Here is a 16,203-nt window from a genome sequence, read left to right as displayed (position 1 = left end):
GTAGGAAACTCATTTTAGGAATCTAAAAAGCAATATGGAATTTAAATAGTGAAGTCATTATTAACAGTTAATAGATTTAATTACTTAATAAGTTTATATCAGACATACATTTCTAACCACATGATAATAATGTAATTGTGATGACCGCTTCAACAGTAAGTTCATATTCCACCATAAATTTTCATTGAAAATATAATCAAAAGGAAAATGACTTAGATCAAGGCAATCATCACTTCCCCAATAGTCTCTAGAGAAATAAAGAATAACTTTACAAACAAAATCTTGTGTCAATTTTAAACACAATTATAGAAATACTAAGGCTGGTCATATTAAAAAAAACCCACAGGATTGTACTTCTAAGCTTTCATCCCCCAGTTATGTACATTCCTATGGAGGCAATATCCTAGTTTCTTCCAGTCTAGGGATTGAACCTGTGACAAAGTCCATATTTTCCAAAGCCTCCAAATACCGCTGCTAATTTAGGACATAGCCTTCAAATGTGAACATTCCCTACTCTGAAACTTTAGCCATAGACTCTATAAATGATTCTCCCTTACTTTTTCTATTATTCCTATAACTCCCATCAGGTTATATGTCAAAACTGAAACACTATCATAAAAAGTTCTCTTTCTCTTTTCTTTTCTTTTCTTTCTTTCTTTCTTTCTTTCTTTCTTTCTTTCTTTCTTTCTTTCTTTCTTCTTCCTTTTTTAGTGGATTCCAGGCTGGCAAATTTCTTCGTACTAATACAGTTTTTTTCTTAACTGGAGCAGGATCTACATTAAACATAGAATAACACACCCTGTCTTCTCTGCCATAAACACTGTCTTGCAATCTCCACTAACACAGAGTTGAACTGAATTTCAATGGACCTTGGCTAGTTAAAACCAAATAAAAGATAGTGAAAGGATCATTTGATGATGGGTATGACAAATAGCCTGATATTTGAAAATGGATATAGTTTGTTTTACTGAATTAAGACAACTAAGTAAAGCAACATGTCGAGGAATCAGTAATGGATATTAAAATAAGTTGCATTCTTTATTGTTGAACATTATCCAAAGTATAGCCCCCATCTCTCATTTCCTTCCCTTCTTCACATCTTCCTTGATAGCTCCTCTGCCGTAATGAGTCAAAAAGAATGTAAATCTGAGGAGGAAAAAAAAATTCTTTCTCTGCTTAAGCTTTATTAAGACTTTATTTATAATCCTTGGTCTTCTCTAGTCTTTATTCAAGATTCTTCAGCAATTGATGTGCAGGTAATTTGCATGTAGCACTTCAGTAACATTGACAGATGCCAAGTAGTCCTTGGTACCCAATAAGAGGGGAAAAACCTCATTCATCTTATTAAGTCCCTGGATTTACGGTGTGTATTTACAGAAAACCCAAGGTAAGGACAATGTTCCTTGGACTTAGTTTCTGTGAAAATAGTCTACTGAGGAAACAATGACAACCTTAAACTTTGAAATAACTTTTACAGGTAGAAGTAAATCACTCACTTTTTCTTTATAACATTATATTCCTTGTAGGCTCAATGGTTTGCTTATTCTTAACAGTATGAAAAAATAGGTATGTTAGTGGAGATTTGCCTTTCACATACCTTTAAAAATTGTAGTATCTTTATTAAGGTATAATTTATGCAACATAAAATTCACCAATTGTAAGTATAAAAGTTGAAGATTCTTATTAAACTTATATAAATGTGCAGCCACCCCCATAATACAATTTTAGAACATTTCCACCACCCAAAAGTTTCTTTTACTCCCATTTGCTATCAGTCTTGCTCCTATTACCAGCTTCAGGCAACTGCTGACCTCCTTTATGTCTCCATGAATCTACCTTTTCTAGAAATTTCATATAAACAAAAACATACACTGTGTTTTACTTTGTGTCTGGCTTCTTTCACTTAGCATGTTTTTGAGGTTCATCCATGTTGCTGTGTGTAAAAGGAGTCCATTCCTCTTTACTAGTAAATAAAATTCCATTGTATGAATATATCACACTTTATATATTCATTCACTAGTTGATAAACATCAAGATTGGTTTCAGATTGGGGTTACTGCAAATAATGATGCTAGGAAAATCCATATACATAACTCAGGTAGATAACTAGAACAGGAATTGCTGAGTCATATGGTACGTACATGTTTAACTTTTCAGAAATTGCCAAAGTGTTTTCCAAAGTAGTTATACCATTTTGTATTCCCACTAGAAGGAATGTATTCTAGATTCTATGTTCCTAGATGTTCCTAGATTCTTTACATTATCACCAACAGTTGGTATTTTCAATGTTAAGGATTATAGCCACTCTGCTGAGTGTAAAAAGTGGCATCTTAGTTTTAATTTGCATTTCCCTAGTGACTAATGATATTAAGCATTTTCTCAGATGGTTATTATTAGTCTTTCCTATTTATTCTTTGGACTAAGAATATACCAATAGACATTAACATATTTTGATCAATTTTTAATTATCTTCTTATTGAATTGTAAAAGTTCCTCTGTGTATAGTCCTTTATCAGACATATGACTTATAAATATCTTAGCCAAGTGTATGTCTTATCTTTTCATTTTCCTAATCATGTCTTTTGAAAGATGAAGTTTTTCATTTAGATGAAATCTAATTTATCCATTTTTTTGTTTTATGAAATTTGCTTTGGAGGACATAACTGAGACATCTTTGGCAAATCTAAGGTTACCATATTTTCTCATTTTTAGTTTTATATTTTAGCTCTTATATTTAGATTTATAATACATTTGGAATTAATATTTGTATATGGTGTGAGGTATGCATCTAAATGATTTTTCCTTTTCTTTTTTTTTTTTTTTGCATATGAGTATTCAATTGTCTTAGCACCATTTCTTGAAAAAAACTATTCTTTTGCCATTGGATTGTCTTTGCACCCTTGCCAAAAAAAAAATCAATAAATCTAAGGGCTTATTTCTGGCTTCTCTATTTCTACATACTTTTAATTAGAATTTTTCCAAAGCATTTGTAATAGAACAGACACAGAAACATAGTGAATTGATATTCAGTGCCTACTTATAGACAGTTCTCAAATTACCATTTTATCACTGTTCATACCATTTTTTTTCTCTTAGGATGCCACTTTTTTCTTTCTTATCTACCAACTTTATTTAATCCCATTTCTCCATCATTGGAAAACATGACAATGTATTAAGAAGTAGTGAACCGGAAAATAAGTTTTGGAAAAGGGAAAGGTACAAGCCAGAAAAGTCAAGAAACTTTAGACATCAAGAGCCCAGGTAGTCTGCCCCCCATGACAGAGGTCATTGCCACAGAGTCCTTGCCCTTATTAGCAAGTTCTCATAGCAAGGATCATTTTCATATGATCCATTTGCATATTCTTAAATGACAAATAATATCAACATGGGACCTGTGGCTTTTCTATCAACAGGAACACAAATAAGATTTTGGTTCTCAATTTATTACTTTTATACCCATATTCTTCATTGTTTCCTTACAGTATTGTTTCAAAGAGGTATTACCTTCATTGTGTTTCACCTGTGGCCATCGCAAAACACAGTATCCCATAAAATCCCAAGAAGATTTATTTTTTTTAAAATAAAAAAATAGGGGCGCCTGGGTGGGTCAGTCAGTTAAGCGTCTGACTTCAGCTCAGGTCATGATCTTGCAGTTTGTGAGTTCAAGCCCAGCATCAGGCTCTGCACTGACAGTTCGGACCCTGGAGCCTGCATCGAGTTCTCTCTCTCTCTCTCTCTCTCTCTGCCCCTCCCTGCTCATGTTCTGTCTCTCTTGCTCTCAAAAATAAATAAAACATAAAAAAAAAACCCAAAACCAAAAACAAAAACAAGATTGACCCCTGGAATAAACAGCATTAGTCTTTCCTTGCTAAAACACCAGGGTTGCCTTTAAAATAAGTCAGTTTGCTCTTGTAACTTATGAACTAATATGCCTTAAATATGCCTTGTTAACTGATTAATGAAATGCTTATAATTTCCAATTGTAAATTAAATTGAGGTAGAGAAATAGATAAACTAATCTATTTGAAATGTACTTCTTATTGCATTAAAAAAAGGCCTTGATCTGGGCTTGGATATTAATAAAATTTCAGGGAATTTGGGGAGATTTTCTTCCCTAAGCATTGATTCATACTCTCAATTAGCCTTTATGACTTGTTCTCCCCCCTACCCTCAACATATTCACTCAAAACTGATTTTTTTTTTACTCATTTTTTTTACAATGATGTAATCAGCAGGTGATCACTTCAGGAAGAAAACCAATGTCTTTATTCAGGCTCTTTTCATTTTTCTCAGGCTGTTAACAATGGCTAATTGTGATCATATATGGCTTATCAAATCACTATGGATGTTAGTTGGATTTCATCAATGCTGCTCCTTGTTACACCTATTTTCTTTCTTTTTTTCTTTATTCACATTTTAAAAACAATTTTCCTTAAGAATTTTAGTACCTATCCATCTTTATTATTTAATTCTTAATTTTAAGATCAAGTTTAAGTTTTTGCTTCTGGTAATTTAAAATTACTACATAAAAATACTTACCTTAGTCTGTGTTGTTGTTGCTTATGTTTTTATATTTACAACCTCATTTTGGAAGATTTAAAAATGTATCTTTGGAACTTATTTACTCCTGTGATTTTGTATTTTTTATGTAGGCTAAGCTGAACATTTACTTATATTAAAGTAGTGTCAGGAAATTGGCAGTGTTTGGTCAAATTATGGGTGCTCATAGTAAAGCAGCAGTTACAGAGAGCAAAGGAAGGCTGGAGAATACAAATGAACTCACTTAACCAAATCTTGACACTTTTCAAACAGATAAAATGCCCACAGCATTTACAGTATTTCCAGTTGCAAAAAAAAAAAAAAAAAAAAAGATCTTAATGAATTCCTGATGTCCTTTTTTTCTTATTTTTAGTCCACAAACCAGATGGAGCAGTTGAATTGAGGGTCATAAATAATGTTCCAGAGAATGAAGATGCATGAAGCTTGATATCAGGATATTCTGAAGTCAATAGGTTAGAGCCAAATAAGAAGCACAAAGGAGACATTGGCCAGAGCTAGAGTGTCTGAAAAATTGGTTCTATGAACCCTTACTTGAAAGCATGCTAAACTGGTCATGCCCTGCCCTTGGTACTGGAGCTAGGATGATGCAACTTACAAACAGAATCTTACAGAGGTCTTATTTTGCCACAATAGCTTCCAGAACATTCTATAGTACAGCACAAATGTTCCCGGATTCTCTGCGAAGCTTTATTTCCCCTTCAAAATTTACAACACCAAACAACATCTGGGTTATATTTCAGTCTGAGCAATGGGCAGAGGGGAACCCAGACCCCATTGAGAGTAAGGATAACTGTTTCTGGCTAGCCTGGGAAATCAAAGGGAGACTCTCGATTTTAAGTAGAACTCTTCAGGGTCCTTTGGAAAAGCAACATGAAGGACATTATCATATTTGTTTTATCCAGCATTGTATGTCCTGTGTCTAGCCTAGAGCCTATCCTATAGAATGTATGTAAGAGATGTTTTTGAACAAAAGATTGAGCAGACTGACTAGATTCCTTCTCCATTCAAAGCAACCTTCCTCCTTTGTGCAACACATAGTATACTGAGTGCATAAAAATGGAAAACTTTGTGATGTGTTGGTGATAACGAGAAGAGGGTGGCATTCCTGTCATTACAGGGTTACCAAGGTGGGTGGAAGTTTGAGCTATGTTACCGTTCAAGTGATATCCAAATTCTCAAAATGAACTTAGAATCCTTCAAAACAATCTTACAGGTTCGACAGATCCCTCTGAAGCAGGGACAAATCCTAAATATAGCTGTATGGACATACAAGATAATTGGGTCCCTCCTTCTTATTAGGAACAGTCTGAGTGGAAGTTAAGGACTGTCCAGCCAAAAAAAAAAAAAAAGTTTTGATACAGATGCAGTCTCACAGACATCCTGAGATTTACCCTAGATAGCTGGGAACCAGACAAGCATCCTCAATTTTCCTATGATTACTACACATTTTTCTTTGGCAAATCTTAGAATAATGTCACAATTGAGCAAAAGCAGCGCAGTGAGAATGCTGGTTTATGTTTCCAACACTTCAGAGCTAATACTCACAAAGAACAAAGTCTGTATTCCACAAAGAAAAAGTGACTGTTCTATTAAACTGCATTGATATATAATATAGAGTAACTAGAAACAGAAACATTTAATGAGATTTTTATATTCCAAATCTACTTGGGACTGCAGATAATCCTCTTCAAGTTAGCTGTCAAATTAACTTTTTATATTTTATATAAGAAAGATCGTTAAGAGATAATTGGGATCTTGCCTAGAATCCATGGCTGATAAAAGTAGACTTGGACATGATATCTGGTGAAAATGGAAAATATTTAGAAATGCCAAGACTAAAAGGATGACTACATAATCAATTATTTTATTATAATGTGCAAAGCCTAATAGAAGGAAGTATTAATAACTATTAACAAAGTTCTGTGTTAAATAAATATCACACTTTTTATTTCTAATATATTAATTCAGGTATTGTTTGTAGTTTGACAAATCACTATAATAAAACGGGATACAGATTATTATGTGATATTTTATTACAACTCAGTAAAGACTATGGGGTTTAATTTCATTGCTGAGTTGACTTTGGGTGCCATTTTGATCACTCGTGACTATGGGGTTTGGAGTACATGAACAACTAAGGGGTCTATAAATCACCTACTGGGATTCCAAATGAAGCAACAGATGCAGAATAATTTAGGCACTAATGCTGTCCTGCCCACTTAAGCCCCCCATAGGTGATGTAGGCTGAAATTTAGGAAGCTCACATAAGATTAAGATATTTAAATATCAAGAAAGAAATGTAGCAGAATATATTGCTTGATCAGAGAGTAGATATCAAAGAATAAGAATTAGGCAAGACCACGTTGGATGTTGGTATTCCATCTAGCCCAAAAGTAGTTATAGAAGAAGGCTTTCTGAGAAGAGGTGTTCCATACACCTCGTCTATGACATCACAAAAATACCTGCCCTAGCTTCAAAGAGGGTGTGTTTTTAGCCTGCTCAGTAGAATGGAGTGTCTAGAGAGACTCTATTGTGTATGAGGTTGCCTATGTTCTTCCTTACTTGCCTATCTGCTCCATTGGCTTGGGGGCAACATTCTAAGGCACTACTTCCCTGGTTACAGCATCTCTTCTCATCCAGCAGGTATAGCGCACATGAACCACCATTAGTTTTTGTTGTTGTCATTGTTGTTTTCCCATAACAAAAGCAGAAAAGTTGAGGAAGTTAAGAGTCAGGTAGTCAGCTTATAAATTCAAACCAAATGCATTAACAAGTAGGAAAACTGTATTAATGTCAGGCAAATTTGCAATGCAGGTCAAGTAGTCAGTGTGAAAGTGTTGCATTATTTTCCAGGCACTTCATTGAAAGTATGGTGAGACAGTAAAGCATAGTGGGAAGGACATGAGACTTAGGATCAGACAGACTTGGATTCAAATTCTAGATCCACTGGTTACATGACCTTGAATAAGTTACCTGGTCATTCTGAGCTTCCAGTTTTTTTTTATTTAGAAAAAAAATCAGAATACAAAATAAAAATTAAAATATAGTAAGATTTCATAGCATTTTTGTGAAGGTTGAATCAATAAGTATGTGTAAGTGGAATATCATAAGCCCTTATTTTTAAAGTGCAACTATTATTATATTTACTTTAATTTTTGTTGAAATTATCATTTTTCCAAGTTTATAGTCAGCCTTACATATTTTTGAAGTATGCCCTATTTTAAATGATAAAATGTCAGATAGTATTATGAAAAATACACATATATACATATATTTTTATACATTATATATATGCAAATATGAATAATACTTTATTATAGAAATATATGCTATTTTTGAAATGACATCAGAATAAGTGAAGCATTCTAGTGACACCATGAAAAAAAAAACTATTCCAAGCATGTTATTTGCAAAAACAACCAGTCATTTAAATTATCTATGATCTCTGATACTTTTGAAAGTTTTCAGTGGTAAATTGTAAGATCATTCTGAGTAGATACATGTAGTATCTGAAAGTGGAAACTCCATCCCAACAAGGTGTGTGCTTCTTGGAATAATATCCTTTGAAATTGTTTCATAGAATGAACTTTTAAAATTATTTTGAAAAAAAAATAAGGTAAGGAAGCCTATTTAATTTATGGACATATTTTCATATATATTAAGCTTTTCTACCTACAGTGTACTTAAACAGTGAGTCCATAGTGGCATTGACAGAGACATTAATTAAACTCATTCTTACTTTTTTGATGCAATGAACTTCATGCAACATTGTGAATTTTCTGTTTTGTTTTAGCTTGCAAAAAGTTTACAATTAAATTTTATACGTAGTGCGATAGTTTTCTTTAGGTAATTTTTTCTATTAGTGGAAAGAAGATAAAATTAATTAAGCATTGTTCTTTATATATGAATTAAAGCTTATTATATTTCCAAGTTTAATATAAAGTGCTTCAAGTAATTTTTGAATAGCAAAGTGTGTGTATCAATAAATATGTGCATGCTATATCAGGCTATGTAAGTGAAGCAAAAGTTATTCACTGACCTATCAGTGGATACATACTGCATTTATTTCTTCTAGTAGTGGTGATACTATCCAGCTGGAACATCTAAAATGTTTAGCCCTCTTTCCTGACATAGTTGCCAAATAATTTGCCTGAGTTATAGGACAATTTGAGACCACACCACAAAAAGTAGGAATCATAAGGTCTATGAGTGATCAAACTTTGAACATAGAATCTGCTATTGACTGAGCTCAACAAATCAATGGAATGGGGCTCTGTGAAGTGTTTGACAACAATAAGGAGAGTGTTTGTATTTTGTGCTAGTGAATATAGGATTTGGATAAATCATTTTCTCCAAATAAAACAAAACTGGCCTGGATAACATAGTTCATAGACATTTACAAAGTTCTTATAAAATGTCTCAGCCTGGAGTTTGAAGAACTAGAAGAATTTTCACAGATTTTTTTTTTAAGTTACAGAGCAGTTAAAACCTGATACTTCTAAGTCCTTAAGAAATCATATGAAAGAAGAATTATGAGTAAAATCATTCAGTAGGCCATTTTATCCTTTGATGATTTAGATTTATTTTAGACATGAGAACATGATTGTCTATTAAATATATTATGGAGAATGCCATTGTCCTTCAAGAAAAACTGGAGCCTGAATTACTGCATTTATCCTTGATGCCCAGAGAACTACTATTCAGAACAGGATCCAAAAAGAGAAAATTAGAAGAGCTGAATATCTTTGTGGAAAAAACTAAGAGGCATAGTTATGTGCACAATAAAAGTGGGAGAAATTGCTATCAAGAACTCCAAATGAGGGTATATTTCTATGAAAGAACAACATCTCCTTGTATACAGCCAGGTTTCATCAGCAGCTGCCATTAGCTAACTTTACCTAGACATTTATATAATAGAAACCCACATCCAAGTGCTCATCTTTTCTCAGTTATTGGAAGGTAAAATCAAATGAGCAAACTACCGAATGTGCTAAGTTTCCACAGGAATAAAGCTTACATCACGCAAGCTTGTTGAAAGACAAAAAAACTCTCCAAGTTATGTCATTAGGAATTTAATTTATACACTGTAACATTCATCACTGGAAGCTCTTTTTCTAGTTTTATTTATGTTTTTCCACTCTGCCAAACCCAACCCAAATACTTTTACACACACTATGTTTTCAAAGAAAAACAAATAGTGTAAGTAAAACAGACATACACTGCTGCCACTAACAGTTAAAATTTATAGTATTTGTAGACAGATCACAAACTGAAATCTTACGATATTTCCCCTCTTTGTATTCTAGGAAACATTTTTTAACACTATTTACAGAAATTACAATAATTGGAAATGCTGCACATAGATCTTCATTTGTACTCATAGTCCATACGTATCTTTTTCTTTGTAATGCTTCACACACTTTCAGAAAGCAAGGCAAGCCATTCAATATCGCTAAATCTATTCTAATGCTCAAAATCGTATTGCAAGCCAAATTATGGAAAGAGCCTAAATGTCCATCAACTGATGAATGGATAAAGAAGACGTGGTTCATATATACAATGGAATACTACTCGGCAATGAGAAAGAATGAAATCATGCTATTTGCAGCAATGTGGATGGAACTGGAAGGTATTATGCTGAGTGAAATAAGTCAGGCAGAGAAGGACAAATATATGTTTTCACTCATATGTGGATCTTGAGAAACTTAACAGAAGACCATGGGGGAAGGGAAGGGGAAAAATAGTTACAAACAGAGAGGGAGGGGGGCAAACCATAAAAGACTCTTAAATACAGAGAATAAACTGAGGGTTGATGACGGGGGAGGGGAAAATGGGTGATGGGCATTGAGGAGGGCACTTTTTGGGATGAGCACTGGGTGTTGTAGGTAAGCGATGAACCACAGGAATCTACCCCCAACACCAAGAGCACACTGTATACACTGTGTGTTAGCCAATTTGACAATAAACTATATTTTTAAGAAATTTATTGCGGAACATGAGAAAATCCTAGAGACTAGAACTGAGGGGTCATGTGCAATGCTGCTCTGAATCCTTCAGAATGTTCCACAACAAATGCCTCTAACACTACAGCAGAAGATATTTATGTGTTGTGTATAAGTCACCTTGCTCTCTATCTTGGAGGCTTTCTAATGAAAACACATTAACCCTAAAGACAATCAGTAAAGTAAGCTGTTTGAATTTTTAAGTTGTGAATTCACATCAGCCTAGCTAGGCTAAATGATGCCTTCCTTCACAGAGGCTATTAGTAAGCATAGAACTCTTATTAAATTCTAAAACTATTACTTTGAGAAAAGAATGACAACTTACACTACATCTACAAATTTGTTAATTTTTTTTCCTATTGTTGAACATGTCATTTGACTGGTAACTAATGTAGGTAACGTTTTATAAAAGAAATATTACTCCACTGCTTTCTCTCTTATTTGCACTGATTTTTTCTTGATATGGTTTATGCTAGTAAAAGTAAAGTTTCTCTAATTTTCTTGATTTGTTAAGAAAATAGGCAAGAGAAATGGCTATAACTCCGGCTATTTTTTCTATTAGGGTTTATAAGAAAAAAGTTCTTTTTTATTTTATTTTACGCATTTAATTTTATTTTTTTTATTTAAATCCAAGTTAGTCGACATACAGTATAATAATGATTTCAGGAATAGAATTAATTATTCATCACTTACATATAACACCCAGTGCTCATCCCAACTGAAAAAAGTTATTTAATAAGTGAATAGAGGCAGGTATGATATGATAAGTAATGGACAACTTTCTTTTATTGACTGATTGATTTTATTTTTGACCAAAGACAAGTATTACACAGGAAATATTTTGGATTTGAAGACTGGGGAATGGTTTTGGATACCTTGTTACCAAAAGGGAAATGGCTGTTTATAAGTGATCCCATTTTATTCCCATTCAAGCAGTATCTTTAATGGAGAAATTAAATGTGTTTATGCTCTCTGTCTTTGAGGCACTTACGAATGACGGCAGCATGGGTATCTCCTTTCAGAAGATAAAATATCAGAAGCACTTTCATGTAGCAGATCATTTTGGAACCAGGCAATTGTAAGTCACCTTCAGATTTCAATGGAAATAAATATCTGACTTTGAAATAGTCTTCTTTTTTCCTTGAGATAGAAGTAAATATAGAAGTACTTTACCTGTTGCCAATCAGCTGAAAGTATCTTAAGGTGGGTTTACTTCAAAAATCTTTTCATGAGCTAAGAGATTAGCTAAAAGGTTCTCTGGATAGTCTCCAGCTATTTGAAATAGCATAACCAGTTTTTAACACAACTTTGAAATAGTCCTTTTAAGACAAATTCTATACGCAAGCACATGCTTTTCCAGCTTGATTCTTGGATGTTGAAAACACAACTATCGTTAGAGATCTTTAAAAATTCCTGTGATTATGATGGTAGGAAGTTTTGTAGTCTACCGGACATCTCACTTCTTCCCACTCCTATTCTTCTCAAGCTCTTGAATAATGAGATGGCTAGATTGCATCAAATGATGTCAGATTTTATTCTTTTTCTCATAAGGCTATTTGTTCACTACTTTTCATCTTAATTTGCCTTATTGATAAGTTTATTATTAGGTTTCTGACATTCAATGAACATTTGTCAAGCTGTAATTAAGCTCCCAGTAGTGTGGTCAGCATCCAGAACACAGAGCGTATTAGCTCCAAATGAGTATTTTCTGAGCATAAGATGTATCTGGGCTACTAACGTTTTTGTCTTCCAGTTCTGATCTCTGAATTCCTTATGGAACGTGTCAGCAGCAGCTAGCTAGCCCCTTTCACTGTTCCCTTACCATATGTTTTCTGTCTGGGGGGAAAATGTAGATTAAGTTCTCAAATTGATCCATTGGACACAGCACCATATGATTGTTGGCTGGCTGATTTTGCGGACCTGTGCTGCTTCTCTGTCAATTTCTACATTTTGGTCATTTCGATCTGCTACAGATTCGAAGGGTCAAATTTAGCCTCAGTTACTACAGTGGCACTTAACCCAGGTGCTCAGCATTTGTAACTTGGGGACACTGGAAGTCCATGTAGAGGATCAGGAAGTTTTATGAACTCAAATTCATGGAGGCAACAAACCATCATACTGTTAGCAATGGTCTGTTGTTGTTGTTGCTGTTATTATTATTATTGCCATCATTGTTGTTATTAATACACTGTTGCAGATCTTTTGAAATACACTTAAGAATTATTTGACCTCACATTACCTCTTGTTACTTAATATGTTAATCAAAAGCCCATAGATTACCATATCGCAAATGTGCTTTTTATGGTTCTGATAATTTCATTTCAGTGTAATTTGTTTTATTCTGTAGTCCTAGGTATTTTATATGGGGAATTTAGCAACTTTTTCTGAGAAGACACTTGTAGGTTTCACCAGCTGGCCAAAGCGTTCCCCGGCATAGAAGGGTAAAACCACCTGAGTTAGAAGGTCATTTAACAGAAAATATTGGAGACAGACTCATTAGAATTTCTCTTTGCTGTCAAGAAAAATAGTGTTGACAAATGTACATCAAAAGCCTACCAGCCCGATATTTTCTTCATGTACAGAAGACTGAAATTACAAAGTTATACCCACAAAATTCCAAACTTAAACGAAACGTAAGTGACTAAAAGCCTGAAAACCAAGGAGACTGGAGTATAGTACCTCCCTTTATCTGTGGGGGATCCATTCTAAGACCCCTAGTGGATATCTGAAACCACAGGTAGTACTAAACCCTATATATATACACACACACACACACTATATACACTATATATATACACTATATACATATATATATACACACACACACTATATACACTATATATATACTATAGTGTAGTATATATATATATATATATATATATATATATTATATGTATATAGTGTATATAGTACTATATATAGTATATACATAGTGTATATAGTGTGTGTATATATATACATATACACTATGTTTTTGCTATACATACATACCTCTGATAAAATTTAACATAAATAATGCACAGTAAGAAGAGATTAAAACAATAGCTAATAATAAAATAGAACAATTATAACAATACACTATAATAAAAGTGACATGAATTTGGTCTCTGTCTCTCCCAAAATATCTTACTGTACTATCTTCACTGTTCCTGTGATGATGTGAGGTGACAACATGCCTACGTGAAGAGGTGAAGTGAGGTGAATAACCTAGGCATTATGATGCAGCGTTAGGCTGCTACTGACATGACAAAGTGTTGGAAAGAGGCTCATCTGCTTTCAGACCATGGTTGACCACAGGTACCAGAAACCACAGGTAAGGGGGGAATGCTGTATTGAAGAAAGTTTGCTGAAATGATGAACTATGAGTTCTTTTCTGGAGAAAGACAGAAGTGGAGAAACGAGAAGGCTAAAGGATTTGGAAGAAATGAGGACTTTGTATTTATTGTTGAAAAAATGTTTATTTTGGGTGGTGCCTGGGAGGCTCAGTTGGTTGAGCATCCGACTTCTGCTCAGGTTATGCTCTCACGGTTCGTGAGTTCAAGCTCTGTGTGGGGCTCTGTGCTGACAGTTCAGAGCCTGGAACTTGTTTCAGATTCTGTGTCTCCCTCTCTCTCTGCCCCTCCCTCTCTTTCTCTCTCTCAAACAAATAAATACTTTTTTAAATGTTTATTTATTTGAGAGAGAGAGAAAGAGCATGTGTGCATGAGTGGGGAAGGGGCAGAGAGAGAGGGGGGCACAGAGGATCCCAAGCAGGCTCTGTACTGATGGCACAGAGCCCAACGGGGGGCTCAAACTCACAAACCATGAGATCATGACCTGAGCCCAAGTGAGATGATGATCTGAGCCAAAGCCAGATGCTTGGCCGACTGAACCACCCAAGCACCCCATCAGATGAAGATGTCAATATCCTCATAGAAATAGTCACAGGGCAGGTAAGCCAAGAAGCTCTACGGAAGGTTTTGCTGTGGAGGAGTTACAGATCCAGATGTGACTGGGAGTGTTCGGCTAAAGTGGTGAAATGAAGGGGACAAAGATCTAGGGTCCTGCATGAGTCATCCATGTGGAGAATGAGTCACACAAGGTGACCAAAGTGTTGGAGTGGAGGTAAATGTCCTCAGACATGGGAAAAGGGGAGAGGGAGTATAGCCCAATGGCACGGACTTCAAAGGGATAGTTTTTAAAAGACAATAGGGTAATAAAAATTTTATTTTCCAGGAAACATTCTGATATGAAAATTCACTGCACATCGGGAAGGATCAAAGAGGCATGGAGAAGCATAGTGGGTGGCTTTTAAAGGCCCTGGAAAGGTCAGCTGAGGGGATCCTTTCTTTTAAGTATGGCTACCTGGGCTCAGAAAGGGAGGAAGAGAGAGAAAACAGTGTGAGCCCCACCTTCCAGAGAATCCTTACATAAAAGGCCACGAGCAATCCTGTGGTTTCTGAAGAAAAAAATACGGCTCACATTTTCAAAATCTAGATTTTTCTGAGATACAACAGGGGATAACAGAATGGCAAGAATATTGAAGACAATATTATCATAAATGTCCTGAAACTTTCAAATGTCATGTGTCATGAGTCAAAATTATTTACAAATGTCATGAACAGTTCTAACAAATCCACAAATTTCCCATTAAGTATTTTCTTTCATAAGAGATCAGCTTCACACTATGTCTATTTGTGCAAAGTATTCTATAATTTACTTTCTTTAGTTGGAGGTGCAATCAGTTTTGGCAGCACTTTTTATAACCAACCAGGGAACACTTACAACTTGGAAACAAATATGTTATAGGTCTGGGAGACCTGTTTTGCCTAAAGGAAAGAGGGTGAACAAAATACCTTCTAGTGGCCCCCAAGCCTCTAGTAGAGTTTGGTCCCTGTCTTCCTAGCCTAGGAAGAAGAGCTAAATGTTGGCAACTTTCACTCAGCTCTCAGAAACATTTTAACAGTCTTAATACTCACTGGGCACCCACGAATGCCCTTATATTTATGTTTATAGTTTAAAATGCTTGTATTTCTTGCATATCATTGCAATCATAAGATCATTAATAGAACCATATCTTATAATAATTTTTTTGTAATCTGCATCAACCTCTTACTGAGTGCTAAAAACATAGAGCTCATTAAACCGCGGACTGATTAAAAGTTACAAAGTTGCAGGGTAGAAAAGCAAGGCTCATGCTTGCTTTGTATGGCCAGGACCTGCACCTCTTGGCTTACATTGGAGCTCCTGTTCTCTGGTAAGGGGCTGCCTATCAAAGCTATCCAAATGCACATAGGCACCCCATTATTCCCAGCAAGGTTTTCCATTGCCTAATTAATTCAAGCCTACTCTTTCAAGATCGCCCAGTGAGTAGCCCTATTGAATCTGAATGACTTAAGAAGCTGGCTCTCTCAGCAAGTAGTTTTATGAACTGAGTGTGAACTAGAAGCAGTGATAAAATATTACCTGTCCTTATTGCTCTATTTATACAAAAGCCGTTACTTTGAAATGGGCGGTTCCTGTCTAAATACCATTCACATAGAATCAGGTCTTAAATCAGGCAGATTTGTCCAAGAGGCCAGACATGTTAGATGGGAGAAGGGCAGTGAAATGATGAGACAGAAACTGGTACTAAAATACGCACAGACTCCTTCCCCCTGTC

The 16,203-nt window shown here is 34.9% G+C and overlaps 2 long non-coding RNA genes across 3 annotated transcripts; one reads left to right on the top strand and one right to left on the bottom strand.

Annotated features, from left to right (window-relative positions):
- Nucleotides 1-1,042: 1,042 nt before the first annotated feature.
- On the bottom strand, nucleotides 1,043-13,839 carry LOC122210747. Of its 2 annotated transcripts, none has more exons than XR_006198216.1 (3): nucleotides 13,693-13,839; nucleotides 11,554-11,702; nucleotides 1,043-1,146 (listed from the first exon to the last, which is right to left on the bottom strand). It is a non-coding gene; the product is annotated as an uncharacterized LOC122210747 (long non-coding RNA). The 2 variants fall into 2 exon arrangements; XR_006198215.1 differs by having other exon boundaries at nucleotides 13,554-13,708.
- Nucleotides 13,833-15,121, top strand: LOC122210746. The gene is made up of 2 exons (XR_006198214.1): nucleotides 13,833-13,875; nucleotides 14,778-15,121. It is a non-coding gene; the product is annotated as an uncharacterized LOC122210746 (long non-coding RNA).
- Nucleotides 15,122-16,203: the final 1,082 nt, after the last annotated feature.

This window comes from Panthera leo, chromosome F2 (assembly GCF_018350215.1).
Source record: "Panthera leo isolate Ple1 chromosome F2, P.leo_Ple1_pat1.1, whole genome shotgun sequence".
In the NCBI taxonomy this organism is placed as follows: Eukaryota; Metazoa; Chordata; class Mammalia; order Carnivora; family Felidae; genus Panthera; species Panthera leo.
This window is presented reverse-complemented; position numbering and strand designations above follow the sequence as displayed.